We start from the raw sequence: 13,018 nt of genomic DNA, 5'->3' as shown, positions 1-13,018 counted from the left end.
GAAAAATATTTTAATTGGCTTTCACATTTTTCCTGATGAGGCAAATTTGTTATCTTTTCCATCCACGCACCTAAAAACATCCTCTGACTGAGAGGAGTTCTTCAGGTACTGTGTTAGCACTGTCATTATTATTCTTAGTATGATATCTGGACTATTGTGGTAGCTCTATAAAATGTTTTCCTGATGACACACAAATCTTGTCAGCAAATGTACTTTAGTCCACTCTTAGCTGGTGTGTGTAAAGACAAATAACTAGTGAATTATATCTGTGACTTCATTTAATATTCTTGGTAAACTATGTATTATTTCTGTGACTATATGCTGCTCTCGCTCTGTCTCCCACCCTTTACTTTGCACAATTTAGTGATTAATGGTTAAAAAAGACAAAACCTCCACCAGTTTGAACAAATAGCTCTGGGGACTCGATACAGCTGGGCATGATTCCAAATTCAAGGAGGCGCCAGTAAATTAATGAAGAATGTTAGTGATCTGCTCTGGACATGCGAAATCAGGATTTCATCTTGTACAAACTACGCAGGGTCAATCACAGTTGACATTTAGCTCAGGATGTTCCTGGGTATTGGTGACTCACCCAGTCTGATCCAGTGTCTCAGCTTGCTCCTAGGAACCACTATGTCAGTAGGTGGAATACTGAAGTCGACGGTTTTTGAGTCCTCAAGACCAGTAAAAATTCCTAAAGTACATTTTTTCATGAGATGAGATCTGTTAAAGTCTGCTGTGCTGGACAAATTCCAGCTCTGAATAATTTACGCCCATTTAACTGACCTATAAAAAATTAAGTGTATATGGTTTTATTCTTTGCTTCCAGCACTGGGGTTGGATCCAGGAGCTCCAGACAACCAAGAGGCACAGAGACCTACCAACACATCTGCTAAATACTTTTCTGAGAATGAAGGCAAGAGGTATCTCCTGCAGCCTAGGGACAACCAAGTCTCAGTACGTTTGCAATAGTTAGGGATGCCAATTTCTGCAGCCAACAGTGCATCCACAAATGATAGTCAACTGGGTCTCCTGAGTATGGAAAAGGCATGTCTAAAAGTCAATATGATAGAGGTCTATGAAACCATGGTATGACATGGAAGGGTTGCTTCCTCTTCCAGTATAAGAACTATAGGGCACTAAATGAACCTCATAGGATCCAAGTTCTGAGCAAACCAATGGATGTATTTTGTCACTCTGTAGATCTGCTTCCCGTGGGATGCAGATGCTGTGGATGCTAAAATTTTACATGAACCAATGGGAAGCTACAGCAAGTGCACAGGTTAATGGTTTTCTTAATTATACAGAAACCCCATATGATTCAAAAAGCTGGAGGCTGGGAAAATATTAAGTAGAAGTACCGTACATGTAAGCTCTATTCCCATATTCTTCTCCAGCCTCTTTAGGCTCTGTCAGTGGCAGAAAAACTGAGCAAACTTCATCTTTGGCTTGACAGTATTGCTACTGCCATGACTACCACTTCTGTTCTGGAAAAATAAAACACCCTCCTGCAGCTAGTGGTACAAACCAGCTCTGTCCGATTGCAATGGTGAGCGCAAGGTTCAAATTCCTCTCTGCTACCCTACCTTGCTGATCTGAATTTAATAAAACTCCATAAAATCAGAAGCAGATAGTGAGGAATGGTACTAAAAACTTTAATATTATTATTCACCATGAAACATCAAACAGACACTGTAAGAGAGTTTCGTGGGAGCAATGTGATACCTTTCAACTACCTGTTGATCCTGGCATGTAACCTATTTTGCTTTCTATTAGATGGGACACTGATAACACTCTTCACCCATTTGGTAGCAAACATAATTGGATATCTAAACAATTATTGGTACATATACCCACTGCCATTGATTTGCAGCTTGAGGCCTTCAGCAAGACCTGCCACATTGCTTTTTACACATCATTAATAGGTCAATAAAAGCACTTTTTCCAAGTGCAGTGCTGGGTATCATTGTTCTGTGAGAGCTGCTAGCTGCAGCTGCCAAGGGAGTGTTTAGGACGGTAGGTTTTGCCTTTAAAAATGTGCAGCTTAAATACAATGGAAAAGGAAATGCTAAAAGATATTAAAAAATGAGCATTGGCAGTGGTGTATGGAAAGACTAATCAAAGTTTATAGATGCCTTTTATTTGATGTGAAACTGAAACCTCTCCAAATCAAAATCATCATCAGAATTTATTTTTTAAAGAAAAGATACCGTGGTAGGCATCGTTTGCTAGGGCCCCAATTCAGCAAAAAGGCTTTTGCATGTGGTTAGTATGTGTTTGCTGAACTGAATCCTCTGTGCAACACAAGGAAAGCTAATAGTTTGGCATGGGCCATAAGCCCTCTCTTCAGCGGTAGAGATTGCAATAAACTGCAGGCAAAGTCTAAGACACTATTACCTCTGTAGGATACCATCACATGGTTTTTATTCAATCTGTGTCAGATGAACACCTAATTTGCAAAAACAAATCCTCTTCTTTTTTACATATAAGTCAAATACAGAACTGCTTTGTGGTCTTTCATGCAGTGTAAAAGAGATGTAGGCCAGAATACTTGCAGAACTGAAACATAATTCAGAGGCACTGAGGTTCGCCAGAAAACCTTATGACTGGCACTTCCTAAATCAGGTGCTTAATTTTGCAACTTGATGTCTTAGGACTTTTATAAATAACAGGAAATGCTTTAGGGAGCTTATTTAGATGATTTGGACTTTTTGCTTTTTTCATAAGAAATATGAAATATAAGCTGTGTTCTTGTTTCCCAGCAAAAATTCCTGCCTGTGCAGCTACTGCTAAATTCTAGGCCCACTTAGATATACCCTGGTTTCAAAGCTTTTTCACTTATCGATCCTGAAACCATCCGTGTCTCGTTGCACTAATCCTTGCATTATGGCACTGGGCCTGGGAAGCTCAGCACCCTCACAGGGCAACTACAAGAGCAAAATACTGTTTCAGGCTTCTCTGGTGCATGTTCAGCATGCCTTAAGGGGTCTGTACTCTCACCACATCCCTACCGTACTTTGTCTTTTGTAATGAAGTGGCCCACTCCACCTCACCGCAGCAAACGGGCAGCTCTGCTATCACAGCATTGGAGTGAATGCAGTGCAAAATGCAGGCAGAAATAGAGAGAAGAGCAGTATCCAAACGGTGAGAAGAGCAGGTGGTTCTCCAAAGACAGGACAACGAATAACTGAAAACCACAAATGCAAGTATAGTCTTTCCCAGAAGACATAGCTGAAAAAATAACAAACAAAGGACTTTTAGATGAGTTTGAAAGCATGGAGTGAAGCACTTTGTGTTGGAAAATCCTAGTCCATATAATTCCTATTGTGACTTTATGATCTGCTGTTCACAGGTTGTCATTCCCTTGTTTTGGTAGGGTGACAAAAGGCAAGGAGGACAAGGAATAAACCAAGTAGAAAAGGAGCAGGAGTACTGGGGCGGGGGGGGGGGCGGGGGGGAAGTTGCAGAAAGGCTACACCAGTCCAAAGAACAGGGTACGTGTGTGGGACTGCAGACATCAGCAAGCACAGCAGCAAAGGAGGAGCAGATGAGAACCGTTGATGCTGAGGCCCTTATTAGTGAGGTATTAATGACTGAAAAGGACTGTGAGACAGCTGAGCTTTGTTAACTAGGGAACTCATTTCCCAAGCAGCATCGTCTAGAGTTGAGTCTCTCCATGATACCTCTTGCAGAGGAAGTAAGTTCCAGCGCCATGAGGCACAGAGGTGGGTCAAGCCTACATGTGCCCTCTCTGTCGGTTGCCTGGATGAAAGGGAGATGCCACTAGCGCTGCCATCTCCATGAACTCTGCAAGCTGACTCTTTTGTTTCCTTGGTTCCTGTTAGAGGTGGTCCAGATAGGAACATGTTGTTCCAATTCTGTTGAATTTTCAAAAAAACCCTTTCAGAGGTTTTTCAAGTTGGAAAACAAATCCAAGAACATCATATTCAGTGCAAACCAAATGACGTTTGCTTTTGATTTTTCACTTTGCCTGACTGTACTGTACACTGAGATATAATCCCTCTAATATGGTATGAAACTCTTAGAACACGGCCAGCTCTCTGTTGTATGGCTACCCCAGCATCTAGCCGTGGAGGCAAGTTCACACTCCACCTGAAACGAAGAGCATCAGTTGTTTTTCTCTACTCACTTCAGGAGGCTGTAATTTGCTTCCTGTGCATCTGCACAGAGGTGGATGTAGTTTAGCCTTTATCAAGGTCTGAAGAGAACCTTTTTCCTTAGCAAAAACCCAGATCAGCTGTATTTAAAAATATGTGGATGAATCACTCTAAGGGCTGTATAAACAAAAGCATTCTTCTTGCAGATTTGAGGCAGGACAACTTGGTAACATATTTTTGTAGGAATTTAAATCTTCACTTATTTCTGGAATTCTTACAGCACTGCCAATTAAATTTGCAATTCAATAAGTAGTGAATTGTGTCTATTAATTAAAGGCTACAGGTCACTCACTTTATATATACAGTCTAAAGAGTTGCACAAAAACATTTGCTTTGGATGTCTTTTTAAATCTTTTTTTTCAAGATAAGTGATCAACTGTTAACAAATCTGAATGGCATTTCTAAACAAAATTTAAGACAAGAAAATAAACTGTTATTTAAAAAAAAATAATAGAAGGCCTGATCATAGAGAGGAAAGTCCCTACTTTAACTAAATAGAGTAATTAAAATAACAAGCACAAATCCTAGCAATAGAGCAAAGAGCAAAAACATTATTTCACCATCTCCTTTGGAGTGGGCAAGGTAAGACAGTGCTACCTCCATTTTGCAGATGAGAACTATATGTGCAAGGCAGCTGTATGTATTTTCAAAATTCAGGTAGAGCCATCAGAGTTGAGGTGAATGCCCAGAATTGCCTGTGTCCTCATTGTGGTCTGAGCTTGCCTGACTGTGACAGAGACCCCTGGAGAAAGAGGCCCTCACTGTAACTAGAGCTAGGCGCTCGCGCCTACACTGCTGCCCACCGGTAGCCAAATCCTGAGCACATCCTGGCACAGCCCTCACTGCTTATTCAGCCAGCGTGGCATCTTCCAAAACCACTAAGTAGGATCAAAGGCACGAGGGCAAGATGCGGCTGTAAGTACATGTCCCCCCAAGAACTAAAGTAACACTATCGGATTCTTTTCCATAAATGACTAAAAAGCTACCACAAGTCATAGAGGCCATTAAATACACACTGATTGGGGACTGATTATGTATCAAACATAACCAGATATCAAACGTAACTATTAGTTCATTAATCATATGTTTCATGTGATATCAAAGACTGGGGGGGATGCCACTTTTGTCTCTCAAACAAAAGTTACTGCTAATTACACATCACGTGTTGACGTTTACCTGGCAGCAGTAACAGTATCTCTGCTGACTTTGTTTCAAAGGAAGACCAAAATATTGTCAGATTATCATCCCTGTGGCCACATAGTGGGCACCTGAAGACTGCAGATTATATTTTCCAAATGGGCCCTAAAAAGCAGGTACACTTTTGAGTGCCTGCATATGCAAAGACATGGCGTGGAAGCGCTGGGTTCCTCTGCCCGCTGTCCTCTTTCTCACCAGATCCAAAACCAGAGGTCTCACAAGGAGTGCAAGAATACAGCACCGCAGCTCAGACAAGCCAGAGGGCAAGCCTGAGGTTCACATTCTATAGAAAACGTACGACAGGAGCCCATGGCGACAAACCCGGTTGGCTTCCTCCTGGAAGGACGTGGTCTGACCCTGCTGGCTATAGCACAGGGCAACCTCTGGGCAGGCGTTTGCAGCCCATATGGAGTCCCACGGTGCCAGACCTAGGGGCCTTCAACATGGGCTAGAGTTCACCATGACCCAGAAGTAGCCTTAAGACAGACTTTAGAAGAGGAAGAAGGGGATCACCCTCAGGTCTCCCTTTTCAAGCGGAGACTGTAACAGGGAAACCATCTCCCTAACAGAGCAACTCCTTAATTCTCTCCTGACTCCCCTGGTGCATGCACATCCATCACAGTGTGATTCTGTAGGGTTTATCATATTTAGTTAAGTGTGTGTGTGTGTGCGTGCATTACAGATTTTCATTTATGATGAGTGCAACTCTGGTTTTAAAAAACCTGAAACATAATCTACCAAAAATGAGATGTTTTTAAGTTATAAATTGTGTTTTAACACCACATTTTTAAGACAAAGAAAACCACCCAATTTATTTTAAACTTAGATTATTACTTTAGCTTCTTTTAAATTCTTGGGTTTTTCTTCTGAGTTTAATGAGCTTAGCAGTGCTTTTACAGAGCAAGTGTTTAACATGTGTTGACCATACAAACAGCAGGGTAAGTTCCACTGAAGAAAATTATTTAAGGTTCCATAAAGCAGAAGAGAATTTACAATGTTCTTCTCTAATTGCTGGGAAGAGTTTGAATGCAAGAGGAGAGCAAAAATATGTTAATATAAAAAGCATATTTTAATATATTGCAAAGAAAAATCTACTGTATTATTGCAGTGATATCAATTCACTAATTCACTCTCTACCCAATATCATGGGAGTCCTAAATTCAGATGTTATATGTGGTAGTTACATGATGCTTTGTGCAAGCTGATTGAGCCAATTGTTTGGGTAAAAAGGAATAGGAAAACAAGGAAGACCCACTCACAGCACACCGGCACAACCTTTAATGTCCAGACTTCTTACAGACTCTCAGAAACACTTTCCTGTAAGAATGTATGTAAAAGATTCATATAGGAGAAGACTGCTGGGATTTCAAGAGATTAATGAAGAATGTTTCCTGTAATGCCAAGATAAACTACAAAATAAATGCGTGAGAATTAAAAATCTGCCGAAGCAGGAAAGCATAACTGGAATAGGTACAACCACCCATCATAAAAGAATAGTTGTTGCACTAGCACCAGAAAGCTTAATCAGAAGTTACACCCTAAACTCCGGATAAGCCTGTTTGCAATATGTGCGAAACACATCTGTGGCTTCAGGCTAGGAGCGTGGTGGAGAAATAAATATCCATGTGCTTGTAGGTTTTGAAAATCAAAATAACATCCAATGTCTAATACTTTTGTCTGGAAATCCATCCTGAGCCAAAGTTTCACTTTTTTTACAGGTTAATTTATTACTCATTTTGCAATCACTTGCACATGCCACATGCAGCATCTCTGTGAAATAAGCGAAGTACAAAGTCCTGAACTAGACTCATACACACGTTCAGCACAAAATAAACTTCCTCCTGTTCTGTTCACTTTAAGGAAAGATTTGGAAAATAGAGGTGGGATACAGTGAACCTGGATTTCTGCAGACATCAGAGGGCTTTCAAGCATACATCTAGTGCTTCCAGATGTGAAGCTTTAAAGCTTGCCCAGTTTTTGAAATATCTTAACTATGTTATCAATGCCCTCAGAGGTCACCCTGCACACTGCAAAAACGCTACCCAATGGAACATTGGCTGGCAGGCTGTATTCAAAAGAAAGTTGAATATGATGTCAAAGGGGGTGTTAGAGATGAGGATCCGACTGTGACATAAAAGGGTGTGGACCTTGCACAATGCCTACGTTCTTCTGACTCTTGTCTGCCTCTGACCGATGCTATTAGTTACATCTGTTCATAAAAAACATTGGGCTTGGTTTGCAAAGGCCAGTGAATCTTCCTTAAATTCCTCTGTCTTGGGCTCCCTCCTCTCCATTGTGCTGGTGCTAGAACAGGCTGCAGACTTAAAGCACTGGGTCACCCACCAGGATGATGAAAAGTAATTTTCAAAAATAGGAGGATGATGCTGGAAGCCCAAGCAAAACCTATCAGCTGCAACACGGTAAAGATGACAGGCTGAGTGACGTGGCTCTAGCGGACGCAGACATCATGAGGTAGCTGTACCAAAACCTCTGTATCAGACCGGGCTGAGAAGAGCAAGCTGATCAGGAAAAGGAAAATGCCTTGTGACTTGGCAAATGAACTTCATAACATTTATGCTCTAAACTGTCTGCCCATTTGCCAAAAATCCATCTAAGAAAAAAACCACACTGGCTATTTTCCCTTCGTGATGATCTGTCCTCTGACGGATATCTGTTGTGGGGAGAGAGATGGCTGGTGGAATGTGAGATCCATTTAAGGAGTGAATTGTGCAAAGAATACGCATGGGAAAAAGCAAATGGAAACTGCTGTGAGCGTGGGGAGGCACTGGTCCCTACCGGCCCTGTGTCTAAAGCAGCAGAGGCCAATGCCCTGTTCATATTGCAGTGCATCGTTTGCATAAACTCAGGTTACTTTAAGCATGGGGTTTTTTGTCATGGTTTTAGCTGGGGTAGAGTTAATTTTCTTCACTGCAGCTGGCATGGTGCTGTGCTTTGGACTTAGTATGAAAATAATGTTGATAACACACCGATGTTTTAGTTGTACTTATATTAGTCAAGGACTCTTCCAGCTCCCCGTGCTCTGCCAGGTGCACAAGAAGCTGGGAGGGGAGGGGGCACAGCCAAGACAGCTGATCCAAACTGGCCAAAGGGATATTCCATATCAAATGACATCATGTCCAGTATATTAACTGTGGGGAGTTGGCCGGGGGACGCAGCGATCACAGCTCGGGGACCGGCAGCGTCAGTCAGTGGGTGGTGAGCGGTTGCATCGCTTGTGGGATTTCTTTTCCTTTTTTTTCCAGACTTCATTTCTCTTTCTCATTATTTTTCTTTTCATTATATTATCATCATTGATTATTACCATAATCATTATTATTACCATTGCTACTATTGCTATTTTATTTTAATTATTAAACTGTTCTTATCTCAACCCATGAGTTTTCTTGCTTTGGCCCTTCTGATTCTCTCCCCCATCCCACAGGGGTGGGGGAGTGAGCAAGCGGCTGCGTGGTGCTCAGTTGCTGACTGCGGCTGAACCACAACAACATAACTTCAACCACTAGAAGATGTTAGTGCAGTGACTATACCTGTAACGAGTGGGATTGCCTTTTAGGAGACAGGAATGATTCTCTGGGTGAATTTATCATTTTATCTGTCATATTTTCTCAGTTCAAATGCTCTGCCAAACAAAGCATCTGAGGATGTCTGGTGGTCCTGTTTGAGGATGTGTGGGTTACTGTGCCATCTTAAAGGACAAAGCTATTAAAGGGATAATGTCTGTATATTTTGTAGAACAACAGGGTAGTTCATTTAGGGAATTACCTGTTGAATCTGGAATTCTGTGCCTTGCAATGCACCAGTCTTTACTTCAGTTAAGCAACAACCAACTAGACGTGATCATGTAATTCTACATTTCATTTTTTCTTCTTTTTGTTTAAAAATTTTTATAGAAACGTATTGGCGTGGCTTTTAGGTCTGTAATGCAGGCCATCGCTAACGAGCACAACTGCAGTGGGCTGTAAATAAAGAATCACATTTAGAACATAAATGTAAACAGACCCGCTCTTCCTTCCTCCCTCAAAACCACAAAGAACGACTGGGCCCCAAAGCCACTGCCATTTCCATTGATTCATCTGCAAGTAGGTGGCTTTGTGTGGATGGCAATAAATACACTGGACAGGGATGAAAGCATGCGTATTAAAAGAAGTGGATGCTCTCGGCTCCTCGCAAATGGAGTGGGCATGCTGTTTGGCTGGCAGTTTTTTCTCCCAAGGCATATTAAACCCTGAGGTTTTTTGAAACCCTCTTTCTCATGTTTAACTGCCATGTCGGTGCCCTCCCCCTTAGCTGCGGTGATGGAGCCATACCTTTTCCAACGTTGCAGGGCTCTTTTACGATCCCAAGATGTTTTTGTTGCCACACCAAATTGGCAGCAGAGCTGGTGCTTTGTTCAACTTTCTTGCAGCTTATGGGAGATAGAACTGGATTACTGCAAAAGTATCTCCACTGTCACATTACGCATTTCAATGGGTTTGCTTGTTACAGCTCACAGGCAGCATTCAAAGTGAACATCGTATGGAGAACTGACATTGTAATACATCACTGTCAACAAAGGGAATCGACTACCTAGATCCTTCTGTAAACTGGTTGCAGGAGACAAAAACTACAAATAAAAGGATAGTGAATAGGCTTTAGACTGAGGATCCCTGGACAGAAAATTAGGTGGATCAGCACTGATGAGCTAAAATGCTGACTGCTGTTTTAGCAATTGTTTTGAACATCGAGATTGAGTATTCTATTTAACTTAGATGAGCTGAATTTTCAATGTTTAAAACAAAATACTGTTGCAAACACAGGACTTAAAGCAGTGCCTGAAACCAGGCTCTCCTATTCTTCCTGTTAATTCAAAGAACAATAGTCTCAGGTGTGAAAAAGTAATGGTTTTAACAAGCTATAATCTGATCCTTTTGTGTACTTAATTACATGGCTTCTAGCGTGGCACTATTCAGTGCTTTGACAACACAGCTGGCAGTATTTCCTAAAATTATATAATTGAAGAAAATGTGATTATCTCCTGTTTGCTAGCAATGGATGGTTTATCCCAAAGCTGTTTAGCAAATGCTTAGTTTCATCTTATAGCTATAATGTAAAAATAAGTATAGATTACTTTTTAAATGTAACTGCTGCTGTATTTGCCATTGGCAATGACTTGCACATTCTACATCAAAATGTTTCATAGTATTCACCTTATGAGCTAGCTTTTCAGTATATATTCTCACAAGTTTGGGGTGGGTTTTGTACTTTAAGTAGGATGAAAATTCAATTGTTTTACAACCGTAAGAAGGTAGGTAAAATTTTCTCCGTCGTTAAAATATTCTTTCATATAGAAGTATGGGCTTGATATTGTTTTCTGACATTTGCTTTTGTCATGTGAGAGGTATGTAGTGGGAGAGCGAGGGAAGCTGAAAAGAGGAGACAAACTTAAGTGAATTTAGAGAGTAAGCACATCTCCCTAACTATGTGTTGGTCTGTGATCTGAAGTGATTTCAGTACCCTGCTCTGTCACAGACACCTTCAGCAACCTGAACTAAGGCCATGCATCTCTCGGGGCCTGAATTTTCCCATTGGTCTAACTGGGCAGTGGTCCTTCCCTGCCTTATCAGCACAGGGGTAACTCCTATACACCACAGACTGGAAGAGGTCGAGTGCTATATTAATGAAGACTGCATAAGTGCTTAAGGAAATGGAAGTAGTTTGTATGCTTAGAATTACTGTTCCAAGTTCCCCAGCACAAAAAAGAAGTGTGCATTGAATGTTTTACCCTGCAGTACCCCTCAGGATGCTTTTTTTCATTGCCCAAAAGAGATCTTCTTTCAAACGAAATAGTGTCAATACAAAAAGCCAAGTTAATATTTTTCATTTAATTGTAGATACTTACATTTATTATTTAAAATTAAATCCCTCAGAAAATCCTAAATAAAATAATTATAGAAGAGTACTGATGCTTTCTCACTATATCTAGATATGATTCTGTTACTGAAATCAGATTTTAAGATTATATTAATTTTGAATGGACAAACTGTGGCACTTTCAAGAGTGTTTGTTAGACATTTCCTGAAAATATTCTGTATTTAAACTGTCTCTAGCTGATAACGTGTGGAAACTGCAGCACTAAAATCACTGATTATTTTTTTGAAACCTTGACTTCAAATCCTCAGTTTAATTTCTGCTTCTAAAATATAACTAACAAGTTCTTATGTATTAATGTCTGCAATGTTTTGGGCTTCTTTAAGCATGTATCCTTTTGATTTGTCTTGCTACTAATATTGTAATTAATCAGGAGATACAGTTGAGGAAGATACACAAGATACTTTGATCTCAGCTGTAAAGGACAGCTAAGGCAAGGCAAGGTTATTCCTGATCAAATAAGGGACCTTGAAATAGATTCTGTGATGGTGTTACTCAAATGGGAAAGAGCATCAGTTTAAAAAGTGTAACTTAGTGCAAGCGAAAATTCTGGTTATGATTCTAAGAATATGTAGCTTCAAATGTCAGGAAAATATAGACCAAGAATTGCTTCTTCAGTAACTCTCTGCCACTTTTGCAAGCTCTGTAAGACTGCTTCGAAGTTGCAAGAAAAGAAAGCTGTATTACTTCGTTCCTATTTAATAAGAGACAAAAATGAAGTAAGTGGAAATACAGGCAGTAAGTGTCACATGCAGCCTGGGTAAGGGACTGAAGGCCCACCGCAGACTGCCAGCCCAGATTCAGCACTGCAGCATATATGATGCAAGTCCCTGGTACAGCGCTGCTCCAGCTGGCAGCAGCCACCAGCTCAGAGTCTGGGATTTCAGTACACACAATAAAATTTACCCGTTGCCCGTCTCCTGATTCAGTTTTTTTCCAAACTGTTTTGACATATCTGTGCTGCCAATTGTGTGAGTCTCTTTGGTGACCCATTTTCAAGTCTACAGCATTCAAGGATCTTAATTTACAACAGAACAAGATAACAAGCCATATAGGATCACGTTGTTAATGTAATCTCACTGGCACTTACTCATATTACAAGAAATTTAGGAGACTGTTCAAGATTATTATAACATGGTAGGTAGATCATTCTACCTTTTTGAACGTATTTAATGGGGAAGGCTAGCTTCATTCTGCAGGTAGACATTAGTGTTAGGTAAAAATTTGTGTAACTAATCTTTTAACTAAACTTTTTCTAATTAATTGCAGGCAAATAAGCACCTTGGGCTGAAAATGAAATGTAGCTGCCAAAGTTTTCATAGGCAACCTGCACACACCATAAAATGGTCAGGTTTTCACTCTCACCAACCCCTTGCTGCTTCTCCTCATTATGGATGCTTAAATACCCCTGAAAACGAAGCTGCATTTATCTAAGTAGGTAAATAGAAATGTAGTCACCCAAACTGATCCACCTTAGTCCTAATAATCAGGGAACTTCCACTACCTGCTAAGCCCATAAAATTGCATTTACCAGTATTTTCTAGCTTACTGTTACATAATTAGAAGGATGAGTTTTCATTTTAGCTTGAGTTTCATATGGATCAATATGACACTAAACCTTCTGGCAGACTGAAGCCTAACAAAAAGGCACTGTACTTTCTTCACACAGGGAAGCATCATGAACTATAAAAATCCATAGAAGGGACTTATTTAGA

Source organism: Phalacrocorax aristotelis, chromosome 1 (assembly GCF_949628215.1).
Source record: "Phalacrocorax aristotelis chromosome 1, bGulAri2.1, whole genome shotgun sequence".
NCBI lineage: Eukaryota > Metazoa > Chordata > Aves > Suliformes > Phalacrocoracidae > Phalacrocorax > Phalacrocorax aristotelis.
The sequence above is the reverse complement of the archived record's forward strand: the minus strand, read 5'-3'. Positions refer to the sequence as shown.